Consider the following 13,410-nt stretch of genomic DNA (forward strand, 5'->3'; position numbering starts at 1 on the left):
TTTTTCCGGCCATATTTATTGTAATGTAGGTTGTGGTGATAGTATGATTTATAGCGTAGCCCGAGGCATGTGTTAGGCTGAAGGTGGCGGTTTGACTCCGAGTTGGCGACTCTAACGAACGTAAATACTAAATCTTCGTTGTGATCACGTGGTGATATGTGGAGTCACTCGAGGCTTAGTTTAGGTTTGGTTGAAAGATGGCGGTTTGGTTGTGAGTTGGCGAAATGGTGACCTTGAGCTTTCTAGTGTCGCAGAAGAAAAAGTGGGCGTTTATGGTCTCTTCCCTAAAAAACCTTACGACCGGACTGCTCGACTGAGGTATCAAAGAAATGCCATCAAGGGCCAAATATGATGAACATTTCGATCTATGAAAATGAGCAGGACATGTACTTACATCACATTCATTCACAAGATCTTAAAGAGACTATCACTGGTATTGCTAAACTGACGACGTTGAAACTATAACTGGAGCTCATTTTTTTGAAAAGTTGCATGCATCATCTGTAAGCCGTTCACTGAACTTTCCATTCTTCTTCGCGCTGTGCACCCCTAGTGTCCAGTTGTTCCAAGAGTTTCACATTTCTACATTTGTACAACATCGTAAGCAAAGGATTCCAGTTTAATAAATGCTACAGCCTACTTTTCAACACTCAACGCGGGCTCATTTATTCTGCTGAAGTGTGATTATTACTACCATGGGTTTTCAGTAGAGGACGTGGTTACAGGGTACTGTTCAAACTCATAAAAGTGTTCCTGGAACCACTCTGCAGCAATTTTGGACGTGTGGGGTATCGCATCGTGCTGCTGGAATTGCCGAAGTCCGTCGGAATGCACGATGGACAGGAATGGATGCACGCGATGAGGCGGGATGCTTACGTACGTGTCACCTGTCAGAGTTGTATCTAGACGTATCACAGGTCTCGTATCCCTCCAACTGCACACACCCCACACCATTACACAGCCCCCACACACCTCCACCCCCTCGATACAATTTGAAAAGACAGTCGTCCGATCACGCAACATGTTTCCAGTCATCAACTGTCCACTGTCGGTGTTGACGGGCCCAGGTGAGGAGTGAAGCTTTGTGTCGTGGAGTCATCAATGGTACACGGGCGGGCCTTTGGCTCGGAAAGCCCATATCGATGATGTTTCGTTGAATGGTTCGCACTTTGACACTTACTGAAATGTGCATCAATTCGCGGAAGGATTGCACTTCTGTCAGTCGTCGTTGGTCTTTCAGGATCTTTTTCTGGCCGCAGCGATGTCGGAGATTTGATGTTTTACCGTATTCCTGATATTCACGGTACACTCGTGAAATGGTAAGGGAAAAACCTCACTTCATCGCTACCTCGGAGATGCTGTGTCCCATCTCTCGTGCGCCAACACCACTCTGAAACTCATATTTTGATAACCTGCGATTGTAGCAGTAATAATTGATTTAACAACTGCGCCGGACAGTCGCTGTTTTATATAGGCGCTGCCGATGGCAACGTCGTATTTTGCCTGTTTACATGTATGTGTATTTGAACGCTCATGCCTATACCAGTTTCTTTGGCGCTTCAGTGTAAAAACGGTGTACAATACTCCTACTGCCCACCCCACTGTTACCCTCTACTTCAACATATGAAGTATCAGCTGCGAAAGCACACACTATGTGATCGGAAATCCCTGCACGCCCATTAGTGGGCACTAACGTGTCGTGATGTGTCCATCCTTCGCCTCGCCCTTACGACGGCTTTTACTCTGCTGCGGACGCTGTCAGTGATGTGTGTGAATGTCTGGGAAGAAACGGCTGGTCCGTCTTGCTCGAGAGCTGGGGTCTGGAGCGAACACTAACTCAGGCCGGAAGGGTTCCACTGGGTTCAGAGTTGGACTCTGTATGGGCCAGTCCATTTCAGGAATGTTACTGTTTAGGAACCATTACGTCGCAGGTGCCACTTTATGTTGTTCAAATGTGTGTGAAATCTTATGGGACTTAACTGCTAAGGTCATCAGTCCCTATGCTTACACACTGCTTAACCTAAATTATCCTAAGGACAAACACACACACCGATGCCCGAGGGAGGACTCGAACCTCCGCCGGAACCTGCTGCCTTATAACAGGGTGCATTGTCATGCTGAAACAGTCAGCCATCCTCCCCGATCTGTTCCTCTACGGTATGCAGTTCACCAGATGTATTCGTATCCTTCCACATTCAGTGTTTTCTTAACAGCAATAACGGCACCACATACTAACCACCAAATACACCCCCTTATATTAACACCAATATCTCCCGTAATTCACTGTTACATTGAAAGGGTACAGTACCGCCCGACATTGAAAATACACTCCTGGAAATGGAAAAAAGAACACATTGACACCGGTGTGTCAGACCCACCACACTTGCTCCGTACACTGCGAGAGGGCTGTACAAGCAATGATCACACGCACGGCACAGCGGACACACCAGGAACCGCGGTGTTGGCCGTCGAATGGCGCTAGCTGCGCAGCATTTGTGCACCGCCGCCGCCAGTGTCAGCCAGTTTGCCGTGGCATACGGAGCTCCATCGCAGTCCTTAACACTGGTAGCATGCTGCGACAGCGTGGACGTGAACCGTATGTGCAGTTGACGGAATTTGAGCGAGGGCGTATAGTGGCCATGCGGGAGGCCGGGTGGACGTACCGCCGAATTGCTCAACACGTGGGGCGTGAGGTCTCCACAGTACATCGATGTTGTCGCCAGTGGTCGGCGGAAGGTGCACGTGCCCGTCGACCTGGGACCGGACCGCAGCGACGCACGGATGCACGCCAAGACCGTAGGATCCTACGCAGTGCCATAGGGGACCCCACCGCCACTTCCCAGCAAATTAGGGACACTGTTGCTCCTGGGGTATCGGCGAGGACCATTCGCAACCGTCTCCATGAAGCTGGGCTACGGTCCCGCACACCGTTAGGCCGTCTTCCGCTCACGCCCCAACATCGTGCAGCCCGCCTCCAGTGGTGTCGCGACAGGCGTGAATGGAGGGACGAATGGAGACGTGTCGTCTTCAGCGATGAGAGTCGCTTCTGCCTTGGTGCCAATGATGGTCGTATGCGTGTTTGGCGCCGTGCAGGTGAGCGCCACAATCAGGACTGCATACGACCGAGGCACACAGGGCCAACACCCGGCATCATGGTGTGGGGAGCGATCTCCTACACTGGCCGTACACCACTGGTGATCGTCGAGGGGACACTGAATAGTGAACGGTACATCCAAACCGTCATCGAACCCATCGTTCTACCATTCCTAGACCGGCAAGGGAACTTGCTGTTCCAACAGGACAATTCACGTCCTCATGTATCCCGTGCCACCCAACGTGCTCTAGAAGGTGTAAGTCAACTACCCTGGCCAGCAAGATCTCCGGATCTGTCCCCCATTGAGCATGTTTGGGACTGGATGAAGCGTCGTCTCACGCGGTCTGCACGTCCAGCACGAACGCTGGTCCAACTGAGGCGCCAGGTGGAAATGGCATGGCAAGCCGTTCCACGTGACTACATCCAGCATCTCTACGATCGTCTCCATGGGAGAATAGCAGCCTGCATTGCTGCGAAAGGTGGATATACACTGTACTAGTGCCGACATTGTGCATGCTCTGTTGCCTGTGTCTATGTGCCTGTGGTTCTGTCAGTGTGATCATGTGATGTATCTGACCCCAGGAATGTGTCAATAAAGTTTCCCCTTCCTGGGACAATGAATTCACGGTGTTCTTATTTCAATTTCCAGGAGTGTAGGTACAACATACTTCATTATTTTTGTCAGAACAACACATTTTTTTTTTGTAAAATAACTCAATTTCAATTAATACAGCGAAGCCGGATACCAGCGTGGGAAAGAATGACAAGTTATTTATTTAATTGATCACATGTGCACTCCCACAAAGTAAATCCCTACATCCAGTTTGGTGAGATCTGTGAAATGAATGAATGTATGGTCGTCTGCTAACCGCAGATGGTGAATGTGAATATATGATCATCTTTGAGTCGATCCTTTGGCCACCTTTGGTGGGACCAAAGAGATGAAATTTACCAGAGCTTTGAGCGCCTGAAATGTGGCTGACCAATACGGTAAGAAGGTGCTCCCCCCACTTCGACAGAGGTGGGAGAGAACTTAAAAGAACGGCCATGTTTCAGCACTCTGCCGCTGGATCTTGTGCTGTTAAGACCTGTTTTAGTTGTGCTCAGTAATGACGAAAGAGTGGAGACATGGTATGCATGTGGAATATTTAAGAGTAGTTTGAAATAATAATTTCTCTATTTCAGGAACTTTCGTGGGGGGGGGGGGGGGGGAATTAAATGCCAGGCAGGTAATATTAATGGGATTGTAGTAATCTTCGGAAGTGACCAACGGTCACAATGAAACCACGTGTAGCAATAAGTTGAAATACTTCCGTGTGCTTAAGTTAAGCTGAATTACTAGCGTGTGTACAATAAGTTGAAATATTTAATAAATGGCGTGTGTACCATAAGTTGAAATATTTAAGAAATGGCGTGTGCAGGACTTGAAATTAGAGACGAGTACTTCCACGTGGTGAGTACTGTGTGAGTCTCAAACTGTGTATGAGACAAAAGACAAAGAGAAGTACTCGTCCATGGTATCAGTTGAGGACTCGCGTGTGTGATGAATACGTTCTTAAAATTACTTTATGTAATATGATTCCGTGTGACGCTAGATTCAAACTCTGAGAGAGAAGCAAGGTGAGTCGGCCGTCTATCCAGCAACGCCACTTGGCTTGCATTGCACAGGAAGACATGCAAATATCTCCAGAGTTCATAGTAGGAAAGTAGAATTGTGAAGTGGGGCAGTGACGTGTGATACTGGGATAAATATTGATTGAAGTGGGAAAGCTGAAAGTGATAATGTTGTGACCATTCTCTGTGTAGTATTTCATGTTGTAGTGTGGTGTACGTCATGTAATTTGGGTATGTGTGGTTTGCATGGGAGAGAAGCGAGGTAGTTTCAAAAGATTGGTGGGTTATGCTTGTTCCTTCAGTACCGCTCGGTCTGGAGGAAAGTTTAGTGATGATGATTGTGAGAGTCGAAGTGTGAGGTATAATAAAAGATCCACCATCCTATCCAGAAAGTGCACTGTAGCGTTAAAAATAATTACGAGACCATAATATAGAGATTCACCATTGTAAAGCCAGGCCCACTGGGCGGAATTTCTCATGTGTTATTGTTGTAACTTGTAGAATTTGTATGTTTAGGTTAGAGAATTTATCGGAATAAATAAGATAGTGAAAAGAAAAAGATTGGTGGACTTTTACTTCGAATTGTATGTTGTCATAATGTCCCGAATTTATAATGTGTGCGGTGGGCACGTGTTGACAAAAGCCGTTAAATAAAAGACAAAAAGGAAAATGTGGTATTGCCAGTGCGTAGTGTACAGTCAGAGTTCTGTAAATTATTGATAGTCAGATGCGTGTTTCCGTTGCGTATTAATCATATAGGAGGATAACTTGTAACTTAAATTGTGAGTACGAGAGTTCATGTTACTCGATAAATTAAGAATGAATCCACTCGCTTGGCAGACCACTCATCTTGCAGGCCTGACTGCTTGATGCCACAGTATGAGCAAGGCATGTGGGTGCCTCTCAACATCACACACAAAGGCAGACAATGTCTTCAGGCATTCAATAAACTCATCCACCGCCCTTGGTGCGGCGTGATTCGTCAGTCCCGATCACTGGTTTCCAGTCACCTACTGTCCAACGGCGTCCCTCTTTAAACCACCTCACGCATCGCTCAGCTTTTACAGAAATGGGTGGCTTATGAGCTGCTCGACCGTTGGACCACATTCTTCCTAACTCGCTACGCACAGTCACTGTGTTAGTTGGACTGCTAGTACCACTTTGGAAGTCAACAAGTGATTCCTTCCGCTGGTTTCATGAATTTTTTTCAACCACCCTCCGGAATGCACGACGGACCCCGTCACGGATTACCTGAGGTCTTGGTTTGGCCGTGGTTTTCCATAGCGCTTCCACTCCACAGTGGCATCACCCACAGTCGACTTGGTCAGCTTTAGAAGGGTTGACATTCCCCTAATGGACCTGCTACTCAGGTGGCTTCCAATGACCAGCCCGCTATCGAAACCGCTGAGTTCTCCTGAGCGCCCTATTCTGCTGTTCCTGCTTCTCTGCTGACAACACGACACACCCTCCATCCTTTTATACTGGTGGGTCCGCCTCTCCGTGACATCCAGTGGTCAGTTACGCTTTACATATGGGCGTTCGCATACTTTGGATCAAATAGCGTATACTGGATGTTTCCGTAAGAGCCTGTAAAAACTTAACAGGACGTAGAGAGTGGTCTACTGAACAATTTGAGGTAGGGAACCTGGGATCGGAGAAGTCAGCTGAAGGACATAATATGAATTAAATCACATTACTGTGTACTTCTTTATTTACATTAGTTAACTGCAAATACCGTCACTGACACAATGAATTTGCCATTTGTACTGTATCTTACAAAATGTGCTGATACTGACGACCATAAACCTCAATCCAACTACGACATCGGCGAACAAGATTCTGACGCACCCTGACAAATATTCGTGGTGTGTTTCGAATCGCATCAGAGGGAGCTACAATTCCGGCAAGTGATTTCATCTCCGTATCCACTGGGGTCTCCTACGCGAGTGACATTAGATATTCCCCGTAGGAAATAATCAAGGGTATTCAGGTCAGGTGACCTCACAGGCCACGGAATGGAACCTCCCCTTTCAATCCAGCGACCAGGAAATACTGTACCGGTACTGCTCCATCGTACTGTACTGTACTTCTCTGAATAGCACTGAGCAACGAATCGGTCTGTCGTTGATTCACAGCATGGGAGAACATAAAGCCAGTCAACAGAGCCACCTTATGGACAAGTAAAGTAAACAAAATCTGCTTTCTGGTAACCAGGCTCGTCCTCCTCGTTTCCTTGCTGTAAATAAAGGTGCATGTAAATAAACAGCATAGCACGTGTAAACTTCTACGCTTGTTAGTTGTAAATAATATGGAACACAGTAATGCTAGACAAAGCGGTAGACAACTTTACTTCCGTATCTGCTTAAGCTGGCATCGCCGACCCCAGGTTGCCTGCCTCAAATTGTTCAGTGGAGCATCCTCTGTGTCCTGCTACATTTTTGCACGCTCTTACGGAAACACCTTGTACGTATCCCGCCCCAGTATCCTGTCCTCTACCACCTGCGCACATACGTAACATCCGAGCGAGGTGTCGCAGTGGTTAGACACTGGACTCGCATTCGGGAGGACGACGGTTCAATCCCGCGTCCGGCCATCCTGATTTAGGTGTTCAGTGATTTCCCTAAATCGCTCCAGGCAAATGCCGGCATGGTTCCTTTCAAAGGGCACGGCCGACTTCCTTCCCCGTCCTTCCCTAATCCGATGAGACCGATGACCTCGCTGTCTGGTCTCCTTCCCCAAACCTACCAACCAACCAACATACGTAACATCACAACTTTTCCACTTACATTATTGCCATGGACACAAATATCCATGGCAGATACGATATTCCAGCGGTTTCCTCAGGTAACAGGCAAGGTGACACAGTCCCTCATCGCACAGCGCACGTGGTGACGTATCACAAATACAAAGTGTCTCTCATTTACGATCTTAGGGAGAGTAAGTAAAAGCCCATTTAGGATACTACATCTGCGGTGAAACATTTTTGGATGAAGTCAGATATATCAGATGTGTGTATCTTGCTACAGTACCGGCACAACTGATAATTCTGAGACTGACATTTGCTTTAGCTACAGTTCGGTTATGCGCAGATTGCTACTACATGTTTGTACGACGGGACTGGCTTCAGACGTGACCAAATACTCATGTAATCGGATAATACTACGCTTTGAGGTTTTGTGCATTCTATGAATTTCTATATCATATGAGCTATTCACCTTTCCACCACTCTGAGCTAATTGGATATTGTTAGAATTTTCACAGCAGGTAACTGCGAAAATTTCTTTAAAGACAGTACCACCATTAGACTGTTGTTTACTTGCAGTGCTACATTTACACTTACACGATCATGATTTCGGCTTCAAAGTGCCATTATCAAGTGTTTTCTGACAGTATATCAGACAGTAACAGTGAAATACTTAACGAGTGATATAACCACATAAGAATCCATATTTATAATGCTTTATAATGCTTATTTCTGGTAAAGCCTACTGATTTGTTTTGTCACTGAGTATACCATCTTGACTGAATGACAGTTGGCTAAGTGTCAAATTGTCTTGGTCAAAGAAATTCGTTTTGCAAGCAGGTGACTTTTTCTTTTAATCTTTGGACTCAGTGTCCGGTAGGACAGGAAAGGTTAGGAGCAATTTATTTTCTTTGGTAGTTGTTACATCTTTGCAGTAGCTGTTTATCTTAGTATACAATAAAGTTGTCCGCTCATAAACATAAACGTTAACAAATATTCGCTGCATCCATAAATATAAAAGTCCTGCTGCTCACTGACGTTGTTTAAAGTACATTTTAGTCGGTAAATATACAGCTTTGTACGTGAAATTAGCACATGGCCAACTCTAAGTTGTGTAATTTTGCCTCAATTCAGAATTAATATAATACAATACAATTACTTATTATTCTCACTCACTAATTAAACAGTGAGGTTTGAGGCGATATTTATGATGTACGTATCATCAGGCGTGTAAATCCTGTTATATGTGGTAGAACATTACTTTGGAATAAGGGAAGAATATTAATGAGTAGCTGGACTGTTATATTTATGGATGCAGCGAATATTTGTTACTATTTATGTTTATGAGCAGACAACTTTATTGTATACTAAGATAAACAGCTACTGCAAAGATGTAACAACTACCAAAGAAAATAAATTGCTCCTAACCTTTCCTGTCCTACTGGACACTGAGTCCAAAGATTAAAAGAAAAAGTCACCTGCTTGTAAAAGGAATTTCTTTGACCAAGACAATTTGACACTTAGCCAACTGTCATTCAGTCAAGATGGTATACTCAGTGACAAAACAAAGCAGTAGGCTTTACCAGAAATATCGACCCTTACACAATGTTCTAATAGTGTATTTTAAGTATGACACTAGGCCATCTTAGGCACTCTATAACACTTGTAAGTAAGCATTATAAATATGGATTGTATGGTTATATCACTTGTTACGTATTTCAATGTTTTATCTAATATGGTTTCAGAAAAAATTTGATATTGGCACTCTGAAGCCGAAATCATGATCGTGTAAGTGTAAACGTAGCACTGCAAATAAACAATTGTCTAATGGCGGTACTGACTTTAAAGAAATATATTATGACTGTGGCTCCGCATTATGAAGAAATTATTAACTGCGAAAAGTCTGAGAATTAGGCATGCACTAAGTCTGTGTGTAACGACAATAGCCGTACTACCCAGCTGTACGACACACGAATATCACTTCAGCGCATGTTGATAACCATCCAACTAGGACAAAATGCTGTGTCAGTCCAATAGGAAACCGTTAGGTAAACCATAGTAACGTTTATTCCTCACCAGATGCCCTTATGGCATTGAATGGACAACCTTCGAAAGTCCAGAAACACTAAGCTGGCTTGGTTACCTCTGTTCACAACTCTGAAGATGACTTCACGCGAAGACAGCGAGTTTGGTTTGCGATGATCCCTGTACCTTCGCACTTTGTTTCTTGCCCGACTGCATGACGACCGCGAAGCGTCTGTAGAAAGAGAAATAAAATAATTTAATTTTCTGCGTCCACCCGAAACTGCCTTGCCGCAGTGGATACACCGGTTCTCGTGAGATCACCGAAGTTAAGCGCTGTCGGGCGTGGTCGGCACTTGGATGGGTGACCATCCGGGCCGCCATGCGCTTTTGCCATTTTTCGGGGCGCACTCAGCCTCGTGATGCCGATTGAGAAGCCACTCGACCGAATAGTAGCGGCTTCGGTCAAGAATACCATCATAACGACTGGGAGAGTGGTGTGCCGACACCACGCCCCTCCTATTCGCATCCTCCGCTGAGGATGACACGGCGGTCGAATGGTCCCGGTAGGCCACTCGTGGCCTGAAGACGGAGTGCGTCCACCTGAATCTATTACATGGGATATTTCAGATTTCTGAAGAATAAAAATTAACTGTTACAAAACTAGGTAGAGAATGGTGACTGTTTTGCTGCATCATTTCAAAACTCTACTTCAAGGGGGTTCAGTAAGTAATGCTACACATTTTTTTCTTCTGATACCAGGTTGGTTTTGTTCAGGATTCCAATACATCATATTATTCCCCACTCTTCTGGCTTCAACACCCTGTTTCTCAACATGATTTCCGTTCAATACGACGGCCTTACGCCACCTTACTGGGTCCGCCTGTATGGCTGCATGGTAACACTCTACTGGTCGACGTCGGAGCCAACGTCTCATTGCTGATGTAACCTCCCCGCTTCTGAGGTAACCTCCCCATCATTCAAGCAATGCTTCCCGTGGAGTGGGGCGAAACAGATATGTCGGAAGATGCGAGATTGGGTTATAAGGTGCATAAATGATAGTTAATTGAAACCCTCAGCTGCTGACAGGTGTTGTTGATATACCTCGATGGGGACAGAAGAAAATGTGTGCCCCGACCGGGACTCGAACCCGGGATCTCCTGCTTACATGGCAGACGCTCTATCCATCTGAGCCACCGAGGACACAGTTACTTTCTTCATATATATAGTTAAAGGCTACCCAGCCATTGGCCTTCGTCTGCGCGAATGCACTCAGGTTGCCAGCAATCGTCACCTTAGTGTGCGCGAGTAATGAGTGGATGGGGAAATTAGGTACATTATGTATGTAGATTGTGGACAGTTGGGAATGTGGGTCTCACGAGCAGCGTGCAAGGGATAAGTCCCTGCAGTGGCGCTATTCATCTGTGTACTCGATGGCTCAAGACGAAGAGAGCGTCTGCAATGTATGCAGGAGATCCCGGGTTCGAGTCCCGATCGGGGCACACATTTTCAGCTGTCCTCATCGAGGTATATCAACACCTGTCAGCAGCTGAGGGTTTCAATTCATTATATTTTATTCTAGAGAAGCAGCACTGTCATCAATGGTATGTGTTCTTTCGAGAACAGTTACGATCTTCATTTGTAAGGTGGATAAGCAAGAACAGTCCAACAAAGTTTTGTGAGATCGCATCTAGTGCGCAGACTTTTGAGAGGCCTTGCATTGTTATGGAGAAGGAGGAGTTAGTTTGTACTTTTGTCGCGACGAACACGCTGAAGTAGTTTCTTCAGTTACCTTAAGGCAGACGACCGGTGTTGCCGAGCGGTTCTACGCGCTTCAGTCTGGAACCGCGCGACCTCTAGGTCGCAGGTTCGAATCCTGCCTCGGGCATGGATGTGTGTGACGTCCTTAGGTTAGTTAGGTTTAAGTAGTTCTAAGTTCTAGGGGACTGACGACTTCAGATGTTAAGTCCCATAGTGCTCAGAGGCATTTGAATCTTAAGGTAGCACAATACACTTCAGAGTTGATCGGTGCACCATAATGGAGGACATCGAGCAGAATAACCCCCTTAGAGTCCCAGAATACCGTCACCATGACCGTACCAGCTGACGGTACGTTTGCAACTGTTTCTTCTAGGGGAAACTAGGTGTGGCGCCACTCCTTGGACTGCCGTATCGTTTCCGGTTCGAAGTGATGAACCCATGTTTCATAGCATGTGATGATTGTCGACAAAAACTTGTCACGATCAGTCTCGTAATACGGAAGCAATTCCGCACAGCAGCCCCTTCGTTGCTGTTTTTGGTCTTTTGTTGAAGTCTAGGCGGCGAGGAACCCAGCGGGGGAACAGGTTTGCGCGACGTGTGTTGCGATGATGATGATGATGATGATGATGATGATGATGACAGATGCCTCGCCCAACGACTCTACGTGCTTCTGTTTACTGCCAGGTCTGCGTACACATTGTCCATGCGCCTATGAATATCTCCGCCAAAAGACAATGACAGCTCTCTGCTTGGAACGCCCCTCCGTTGCAGACGCCATTTTGAAGGCTACGTATTGCGCTGCCATCAATCGGAATAGGGACTGAAGCGGCAATATTGCACGTTATCCCACTATCCATTTCTTTATCCGAAACTGGCCGAGAAAAATATGTTTTTTTATTGCTTATTGAGTTCCCCTTATATGTTTCGGATACTTGCGAACTCTTCAGAATGCTCCGATCGAACATTCCATTATCTTGTAATACAATGCCACGAGATGCAGTACAAACCGGTAACTTAAATACTGTAATTCTCCGAGAATTTCCCTTTTAGGTCTACGGAGCATTTTCACAACGCTCCCTAACAAACTGCATCAACCGCTAACAAATGTAGCAGATTGCCTTTGAGTGGCTTCGATGTTCTGCGTCTACATCTACCAGATAGTCTGCAGAGTGGGCGAGCAGTTCTAGGCGCTTCAGTCTGGAACCGCGTGACCGCTACCGTCGCAGGTTCGAATCCTGCCTCGGGCATGGATGTGTGTGATGTCCTTAGGTTGCTTAGGTTTAAGTAGTTCTAAGTTCTAGGGGACTGATGACCTCAGCAGTTATAGTCGCATAGTGCTCAGAGCCATTTGAACCATTTTTAGTCCGCAAGCCACTGTACGGTGAGTGGCGGAGGGTACCCTGTACCACTATTTTTCTGTTCCGTTCGCAAACAGAGCGAGGGGAAAAACGACTATCTAAATGCCTCCGTGTGACCCCTAATTTCTCGTATCGTATCTTCGTGGTCCTTGGCGGTAGTAGAATGGTTCGGAAGTCAGCTTCAAATGCTGCTTCTCTAAATTTTCTCAACAGTGTTTCTCAAAAAGCACGTCGCCTTATGTCCAGAGCTTTCCATCCGAGTTCCCGAAGCGTCTCTGCACCACTTACGTGCTGTTCGAACCTACCGGTAACAAATGTAGCAGCCCGCCTCTGAAAAGCCTCAATGTCTTCCTTCAATCCGACCGTGTACGGATCCCAAACACCCAAGCAGTGCTCAAGAAGTGCGTTTGAGTGGCTTCGATGTTCTGCATCTACATCTACCAGATAGTCTGCAGAGTGGGCAGTGCCTTCCCCATCACAGTTCTCACACGTTCGTTGCACCTTTGCAGCGTCATGCCCAGATATTTAAACAACTTGACTGTGTCAAGCTGGACGCTAGTAATACTGCACCTGAACATTACAGGTCTGTCTTCCTACTCCTTCGCATTACCTTACATTTTTCCTCATTTAGGGCTAGCTCACATTCACCACACCAACTAGAAATTTTGTCTAAGTCGTCTTGTATCCTTCTACAACCACTCAACTTCGACACCTTACCTACACCATGGCATCATCAGCAAACAACCGCAGACTGCTGCCGATCCTGTCCGCTAAATGATTCATGTATGTAGGGGACAACAGCTATCACATTTCCCTGG

General features: G+C 46.1%; 1 non-coding gene across 1 annotated transcript; it reads right to left on the reverse strand.

The window, feature by feature from the left end:
* Window positions 1-10,602: 10,602 nt before the first annotated feature.
* Trnat-ugu lies at window positions 10,603-10,676 on the reverse strand. The gene has a single exon. It is a non-coding gene; the product is annotated as a tRNA-Thr (tRNA).
* Window positions 10,677-13,410: the final 2,734 nt, after the last annotated feature.

The sequence above is a fragment of the Schistocerca americana genome, chromosome 9 (assembly GCF_021461395.2).
Source record: "Schistocerca americana isolate TAMUIC-IGC-003095 chromosome 9, iqSchAmer2.1, whole genome shotgun sequence".
NCBI classification, from domain to species: domain Eukaryota; kingdom Metazoa; phylum Arthropoda; class Insecta; order Orthoptera; family Acrididae; genus Schistocerca; species Schistocerca americana.